Here is a 9087-nt window from a genome sequence, read left to right on the forward strand (position 1 = left end):
CTCTTCTCTTCTCTCTCTCTCTCTCTCTCTCTCTCTCACACACACACACACACACACACATAATACTTGTCTGTTTGCATCTTTGTTAAGGTTTAACTATTGTGTGATGGCCCCTCTAGTTTTATAGACCAAGAGGCTCTTTTGCATGGTCCATTATGTCCATAAATTCTCTTTTTGCAAGTGGTTCATCTTTAGTAGTAGGAAGTTCCAATTGCGACAAAAAGGGAACAAACCTAGCTTCATTTTTCCTTCCTAACTAAATAGTGTTCTCTATCACTATCTGCAAATAAGGAAAAGGATTTCAATCTACTCAAGGAGCTGATGCTTTTTCTATATGTATATGAAGCTCACTGTCACCAAAACGAAAGGCGGACAACAAAAAATAAGAGTTTATTGAAGTTTTAAAAAAAAGATTTAATCACAATTTATAATAAACAAGAGAACATATTAGCATCATGGGTAGCATAGGGACTAGAAGATGGGTCAATCCCAACCATGAAGAGTATTAATGTGGAGAAAGATAACAAGAACATAAATAAGAAGGTGGGGCATAATTCCCTCTCTTCCTTCCTCATCTTTGACTAGATTGAATAGAGAAAACATTTTCTTACAGATGATACTTTGATAGAGGTCTCTTGGCTCTAATTGATTAGCCTTTGGTCTAAGAGAGAGCTACAAGCCCCTTGTTTTCTTTCTTGGTTCTTATATAAGAGCTCATTGAGTAGAATCTCACATGTGCAAAACTTCGTTTGGTTCCACTTCCCAAAGAAAGAGCGATAGTATACACACAATCTAAACTTGCATAAAATATCAAGCTATATATATTTTTTCTCTAAATATATGATGTGTGTGTGTGTGTGTACCCCCTAAGTCTCCTCTGTGTATTAGTTTGAGTATTCTACAAGCTTTGGGGTTGCAGTCTATGTGTATAAACATGGTATTAGGGTAAGGTTGCTTGGTGAAAATATCACGTTTGGCGCACTACTTTGAATGGCCCGTGCACAGATCTACAATTCAACAAACACAAACACCTTTCCTTGCAAATTTTGGAGATTAGTGTTTGAAGGATTTTTCTAAAGGCTTTGGTGTGTTAAATGGATTTGTGAGTTCTGTCAAATTTTATAGGTTTTGTGTCAATGATTTTTGAAAAAAAAATTATACGGGTTTTCTCTGTTTCAAGATAAATTGATCAAGTGATAAATTATTTTATTTTTATAAATTTCTTTACATTGAGTCTCTTTATGTTTATATTCAGTTAGTGAAAAGTGTTTTTTTTCATTCATCACATAAATCCTGATTTCCTGCATGGATTAGATCATGACATGTATAAGAGAGAACACCTTATTATAAATCATTTAAAGATTTTCATTATATTTACTAGTATTACTATTTTATTTCCATGCATGACATATTTTTTGATTTATAGTCATGTAATAGATGAAGAACTACTTGAGGGAGAAGATCTCATTATGTATTTTATTCATTATGTATTTTATTGAGTACTTTAATTATGCTTATCTTGTTGTTTCCATTTCATGCATCGCATGAATCTTGGTTTGCATGTATGGATCAGATCCAGATTTGCCATTCCTTGTATCACATGATGTGTTTTGTATGCATGAGTTAGATTGAGAATTGCCTTAGCAAGATAATCTTGTTATGAAACTTTAAAGCCTTTTTCATCATCATATGTATTTTTGTTTGCATGTGTGAATCAAATCAAGATTTGTATAAGAGAGTCTTGTTATAAATATTTCAATTGTTTGGAATCAAATGTAGTTTGATTTTCATGCAAAGTTGCATAGAGATGTATATAGTGGATTTAATATCCTTTTATGTGATTTATGTGTGTCACACATATCTTGATTTCCATGTATGAAGCTCATAAACAGTTATATGTTTTGGTGTATATCAAATATACGACTTGCTACTTATTTTTAAATATGAAGAGCATGCCAACGCCAAAGTTGTGTCTATGCAGTGAGTGTAGAGTGATAGACTGTGGGTGGGTGGAGTACCCACTACCAATGAGTGACACCCCTTATTCTTTTATGTAGAAAGAATAAGGTTGATTGTCAGTGAAATCAATGGGCGATTGACACTGGACGTCCGACCTTGAGGTAAATCACATGCCGCCTTTACCCCAACATACTCCCACTTAAAGGCAATGTGCCGATAATTGGGTCCTACTAGCTAAACTACTTTTATGACTCTCTCACCCTACGTGGCTTGCTCACTTGGTCTACATGTAGCCGTATCGGCTCTAGTGATAGGCAAGCATGAGAATCCATCCTAGAGCCTGGATGAAAATCCTATAGATATCTCTATATGGTCTGCATAGCTCCACACTGCATCATGCTAGTGTTAGTCACATCGTATGAATGACAATCCGTGATGCAAATTCTTCCACTACACTTGCTAGGTTAGATCTCGACACTAGTAGGTCATACATGAGACATTTGAACACTAGAAAAATGTGTGCAACCCTGGTTGTACTAGCCACCTCAACTTTATTTGCATACACTTCATCATCATGACTACTCATCGTGTATGGATGTGTCATCACACTGACACTAGGATGGTTATGTCCCCCTCATCCATAGGTAGAACTATGTGTCATGGCATCAATTCATCTGCCTCTAGCATGAGCATATCAAAGAACTCCACGTTTGTCATCTCTGCATGTGCCTTTAGGGAGCAAACCCACTTTACCTTTGTTTGCACAGACAATGACCACACATGTTGTGTCTCCTGGAGCAATCTTGCTCCATCTCTGCTTTGCAAATTCCACTGGCATGTTCAGCACAAATACATGCTCTGTTTCATGAGCATACTGGAGCTCGCGAATGAGACACGTCTCGTCTCTCGCATACCACATGTCAATGACGCAATCAAGACCAAACCGTCTCAAACCTCAAATACATCTAGTGGAGCAAAGTAGCTATATTTACCTCCTCCTGCAATCACAAGGGTCTGCAACGCATCTAGAATGATTGCTCTCAAAGCAATACATGATAGCAACATCTACTAGATATCTCACCGAGATCAAACTCTAGGTGATCTAAAAAATAGAATGCATATACCGTAGCGTAAAAGATGCATCACTAGGCAATGACAAGCATACATCTCCTACTTTTGGAATGTCACACATCAAACCAACGGCCAAGTGCACACAGCCAAGCCTCCCACTAGAGAAGGTACTAAACCACTCACGACATGGTGTAATGTGGAAGATTGCATCCTCATCTAGCAACTAAGGAGAAGAAATATCACATTTTCTAGACATATAAGCAAGAGGAACACTAGAGGTAAACTTGACATCACTGTCACTTGCATATGAAGCCACCTCTCTACCATGTGTCAAAACTTTACATGAATCACACATAAATCTTCTTTGTTGCCTCATACATCTAAAACAATGGCACCTAATGTGCCCTGTGTAACCACAATGCCAACAACGCAAGTATCGACATGAACCAAATCTCCGTCTCTCATGAGTTATCTCTGTAGACTCCAAAAACATCATGCATATTTGCTAAATGGATGTAAAGAGAGAGAAATTTGCATATGCATCAAAAGGTGTATGGCGAGAAAGCTTGGGAGAAATCTGGCTTAGTCTCCCTTATAAACTAAGCAAAATCTATACCATAAAGTGCATTAAAGATGCCGCGAGAGATCTCCTTGACCACTACACAATCATAATTATGATCAACACGTATGCAACATGTGGCTCAATGTAGCTCTATCAAAGAAACCTATAGACCCTATAACTTGTGTTTACCTATAATGTGTAAGCAATAGACTCACGATCAAAATATTCATCGATTAAAACAGTGCATGACCTGTACATGTAGCCACTACAAGCATACACAACTCACTCCTATGAGAGTTAATGAAAGAACATTGACCGAAAGCAATAAAAACGTGTCCAAGTAAGATTCAAACTCAATCATTGTCAATGTGGGAGTCACACTTGACCACTAAGGGATCAAAGAGTAGACACAAATACATCGAAACTATCGTGAGAATTTGGAAAAAATCCGACAGAGTTTTTGCTGTAATTTGAGAAAGTCTCACCAAAATCGGCATGCACAAAACTTGTGAAGCTAACTAGGCTATGTGCATCAACAGAGATCGAATCTCTCATCCACAATTTGTCATACATCAAGGCAAACTGACTAAAGGATCTCCAAACATGATGGAGAGAAGCAAGACAAATTGCTAGGTCTAACAAAGCGCATTAACCTATCACAAACAACACCATTTCAAATCACAAATCCACATATAGGCATACATAAACCGCCAAAAATATGGCAACAAAGATCACTCTCGCATGAGTAGCTCTCAAGACAACTCCATCTATTAGTAACCTATATACCTATGAATTTGCATCATTTGTGAGATAAATAGCTCAATCTATATCCACATATACATACATAACCGAGGAGCACTAAACCAAATGTTGCAACCTCTCTGAAATACCACACAGTCTCAATGCACACAAAACTACATCTGAATGTGTGTCAATCCAAAAGCCACATCCCAAATCAGCACTTGTATACAAAAATGCAAAGTAAATAATCTCCCAAACAACATCACAGTGTAACATACATATCCAAAGATGCAAACAACATAATGCTCTATAGTATAGTAGTACAATCGTCAAAGCGTCTATGCGTAGACATTGTTGCAGGAGGTTGCTACAAAAATTCTAGCATTTTCAAACCATCCAGAACAGTGGGAAAACCTGAGGTAGACTCCTAGATCATATAGATATGAGTCCGAGTGTGAGAGATATGAGTCCGAGTGTTTTCTTGACCTGAAAGTGCATAACCAAACATGTTACTCCTGCACTTGTTGTAATTTTGAACTAAATTTCAAACAAAAAAAAGCCAAAACCCCAATTTAGACTCTTGGATCGTATCCATTCGCTTCTACATTGAAAAAGAAAACTAAAATGGTGTTTTGGAGCTCCAAATTGGCAAAATTGAGGTGCAAAAAATATTCTTTGTGCTTTTTCTCTATTCTCTGTGATGCATGTCAAGGTTTTCATTGCCACTTTCCCTTGAGATCACTCACGAATGAGACATGTCTCGTCTCTTGCATACCACATGTCAATGATGTATCAAAACCAAACCGTATCAAATCACAAATCCACATATAGACATACATAACCGCCAAAACTATGGCAACAAAGCTCATTCCAGCACAAGTAGCTCTCCAAAAAACTAGACTTATTTGTAGCCTATATACTCATGAATGTATATCACCTATGAGTTGTAGCTAGCTCAATTTGTATCCACATATACATACATAATCGAGAAGCACCAAACAAAGTGTTGTAACTTCTCTGAAATCCCACACAGTCTCAATGCGCACAAAACCGCATCCATATGTGTATCAATTCAAAATTCACATCCCAAATCAACACTTGTATACAAAAATGCAAAGTAAACCATCTTCCAAATAGCACATAGTGTAACATACATATCCAGAGATGCAAACTACATAATACCTTCCAACGTAAGAGTCCAACCAAATGTCAAGCATGTATGCGTATAAATTGTTGTGGGTTGTTGTAAAAAAATTGCATTTAAAAATTCAAAATTTGGTAATGTCAATGCATGCATACTCTACTGAGGGTAAACAATTTTTCTAGTGATCTCGTTGATATACCTCCGTAATATAGGCTTTAAGAAGATCAATAATGGTTAAAATTGCTATGTCACTTTGGCTGTCACTTTGGCCATCCGTTTGGGGGTGATAGGCCAAAGAGAAATTCAAATTTGTGCCCAAATTCTCCAAGAGTTTGTTCCAAAAATGCTAGTCATTCTTGGGTCTCTATCGGATACTATTGATGTTGGTGAGCTATGATACTTAAAGATCAGTGAGATTAAGAGGGTTGCCATATGGTGTGCTTTAATAATCTTCATTTTTGGGTCTTTATCAAATACTATTAATGTTGGTAAGCCATGACATTTAAAGACCTATGAGATAAAGAGGGTTTCCATATGGTGTGCTTTAATAGTCTTCTTGATCGGTATAAAATGTGTCTGTTTGCTAAACCAGTCGATTATTTTCTATATATGTGTGTTCCCATGTATAGACTTGGGTAATCCAAAGGTACTCTTTGGAATCAAGTATAGACAATGGCTGAAGCAAACCAGGTTACTTCCCTCCATCATACTTTGTCTTTTGACATACAATGCATTTGGAAACATAATCTTGTTTGTTTGCCTTCATGTTGGCCGATAGAAGTACATATGTACTCTCTTAAGAGTAGCTTGAATCCCTCTATGTCCTGCATATGGGGGAGTATGAGATTCATACATAAATTTTTCATGCAAGTTATGTATGACGCATAGCCTATTTCCATAGAGAATATAACCATCTTGTACATTGTATGGTTACTCTATCTTTCCTAGTGCAATAGCTGACATCACATATTTGAACTCTAAATCCGTAGCATACTCATTTATCATAGAAGATAGATCATTGTGAGCAGCTATTATTACAATATTCACCCGTGGTCTCTGTGAAAGAGCATCAACCACGTGATTGTACATGTGCTTACTAGGTATGTGAGCAATATGAAATTAAATCTTGAAAGAGAAGTTGCACATCTCATTTGCATGTCACTCAATTTAGTCTGCATCATAAGTACTTAAGACTTTGATGACATGTGTACAAAGTAAAAGGAGATAATGTTCCATGCATCTAAGGCATGCAATACAGCTAATAGCTCTTTTTCATATATGCCTAGATTCTTTTATTGGCCATTCAATCTCCTACTTTCATATGCTATGGCATGTCCTTCTTCAAGCAACATAGCCCCAAGGAAATCACCACAAGCATCACATTGAACTTCAAAAGGCTTTGAGAGGTCTATTAATATTAATACAAGTTGAGAGATAAGTTTTGCTTTAAGATTATCAGACAATTCATTATCTTTTGTAGTCCATACATATTTAACATATGTTTAGTTAAGTCATATACAATGGCCTTGCTATGAATAAGAATTTTTTTATGGAGCGTCTATAGTATGCACACATGCCTATAAAGCTTCTTAACTCACATAGATTCATTGATATAGGCCATCCTTTAATTATCTCCAAAAGTTTGAGGTCCATATGGATTCCTCCTTGGGAGATAATACGACATATGTATTGAATATCTTTCAAGAAAAATTCATTTTTCTTTCGATTAATATAAAGCTTATTTTATCTTAAAACTTGAAATATTACCTTAAGATGTTGCTTATGTTCCCCCAGAGACTTGGAGTAGATGATTATGTCGTCAAAGAATACTCTTGTAAATCTTTGATGAGGCCCGAAAAACTTTTCCATTAATTGATTAAAAGGTAGCGGGTGCATTAGTAAGCCCAAACACTACAACAAAAAAGGTGTTATCGACGTATATAGCGACGTTTAACGTCGTTATATGCGTCCCTATGAAACTGTCGCAAAGAGCGTCGATATAAGCGTGGAAAGGGTTTATTGGCGACGCGGATATCGACGACCATAACAGAAAAAAAAAATATTGGGCAAAGGGCAGGTAGCCTGGCCTATGCCCAGTGAAAAGATGGACATAGCCACCACAGCCAGACTTCCTGCCCTCTGCCCAAGAAAGCGAGCAGCACCAAAATCAACCGTGCTCCCGCAGAAATTTCGGCAGAGTTCCCTTCATTTTTACATAAACTTTTCAAAAAAAATATATCATGTATACGCTTCCTACATGCTAACCATGTAGGATCTCACATGAGATTTAAGGCCAATGACCATAACGAACCATAACCATAACTTAAAAGCATAACCATAACGAACCATAACCATAACTTAAAACCATAACCGACCAATATAACCACTTTGATCATAACCAGAAACAAAATTAACAATAACCATAAGCATAACCAGAAAGTTAAACATAACCATAAACAAAACCTGAACCATAACGATGTCTATACAAGAATAGGAGAAATACCCATGTCTATACAATGACAATAACCATAACCATAAGGAAAACAATAACTGTTTGAACAATAATCATAACCATATATATATGTCTATACAAAAGGAGACACAGAAGCGTGTCTGTGTCTCACAAAGCATATATATGAAATCCGGTCCACTAATGACTAGGCGTCACAACCTGCACATAGGACAACTCACAAAATTAGTATTGATATTACTTCACATATACTTACTTAATTAAATCAACTCACACATATTAACGTCTCACCTCAAGCGATCAGCGAGACTGTAAGGCCGCTCAGTCTACAGACTCTCCTGAAGCATCAAGATCATTCAATACTTCATAGATACCTCTGCGATATCCATCTGACTCCTCCTGACGTTTCGGGGCTCGATGCATCGCAAGATTCTGCGTTTATACAAAAATCAGAGTAATAAGAATACATGATTCATCGCGTTTTAAAAAATGCCATAGTTAAGATTGGATTAGAAACTCACAAACTCATAGCGAAAGGTGTCGAAGCCTCCACTGCCAAGATGAGATGTCCCCCTGGTCATCTGTCGTATCTGCACGGCCTCACGCTGCTGTCTGAACCGCGTCGCCGTTGTCCGCTCATCCTCCTTGATCTGCAGCCACGTCTCTTGTGGGATGCGTGAAGGCTTCGGCGAGCCGGTCCTGAAAGCCTTCCGAGCTGCATCTCGTCGATGTTTCATGGTGTCCCGTGCAACACCCTTGATCCACCTCCTCGGAACAACGTCAGAACCCGGAGCAGGCTGGTACTCTCTCAGGATGGTCTCCACTATGTAAGTGACTTTGTCCTTTTCCTGCTCACCCCAAGACGTCAGAATGCTGATCGAAAATTGTAGCTCCGCGAGCTGGCGAATCCGCTGTCTCATCTCAGTCCCGACTCTATCCATGTCAACAAAACCATCTGCCCGTATAGTATAGAGCTTGAAGGCACTATAATCGTGTGCCCCCCAAGGTGTCCAAGGTGTGCCAAGATGTGTGTCGAGAGGTGTGCCTGGGTAGGACGGGGGTCGTGAGCGAGGAGGGGTCGAAGCATATGTGGACCCTCCTCCACAGCAACCACCACCTCCACCTGACGATCGCCGGGAT

The sequence above is a fragment of the Adiantum capillus-veneris genome, chromosome 1, assembly GCF_014529385.1.
Source record: "Adiantum capillus-veneris isolate H3 chromosome 1, ASM1452938v2, whole genome shotgun sequence".
NCBI lineage: Eukaryota > Viridiplantae > Streptophyta > Polypodiopsida > Polypodiales > Pteridaceae > Adiantum > Adiantum capillus-veneris.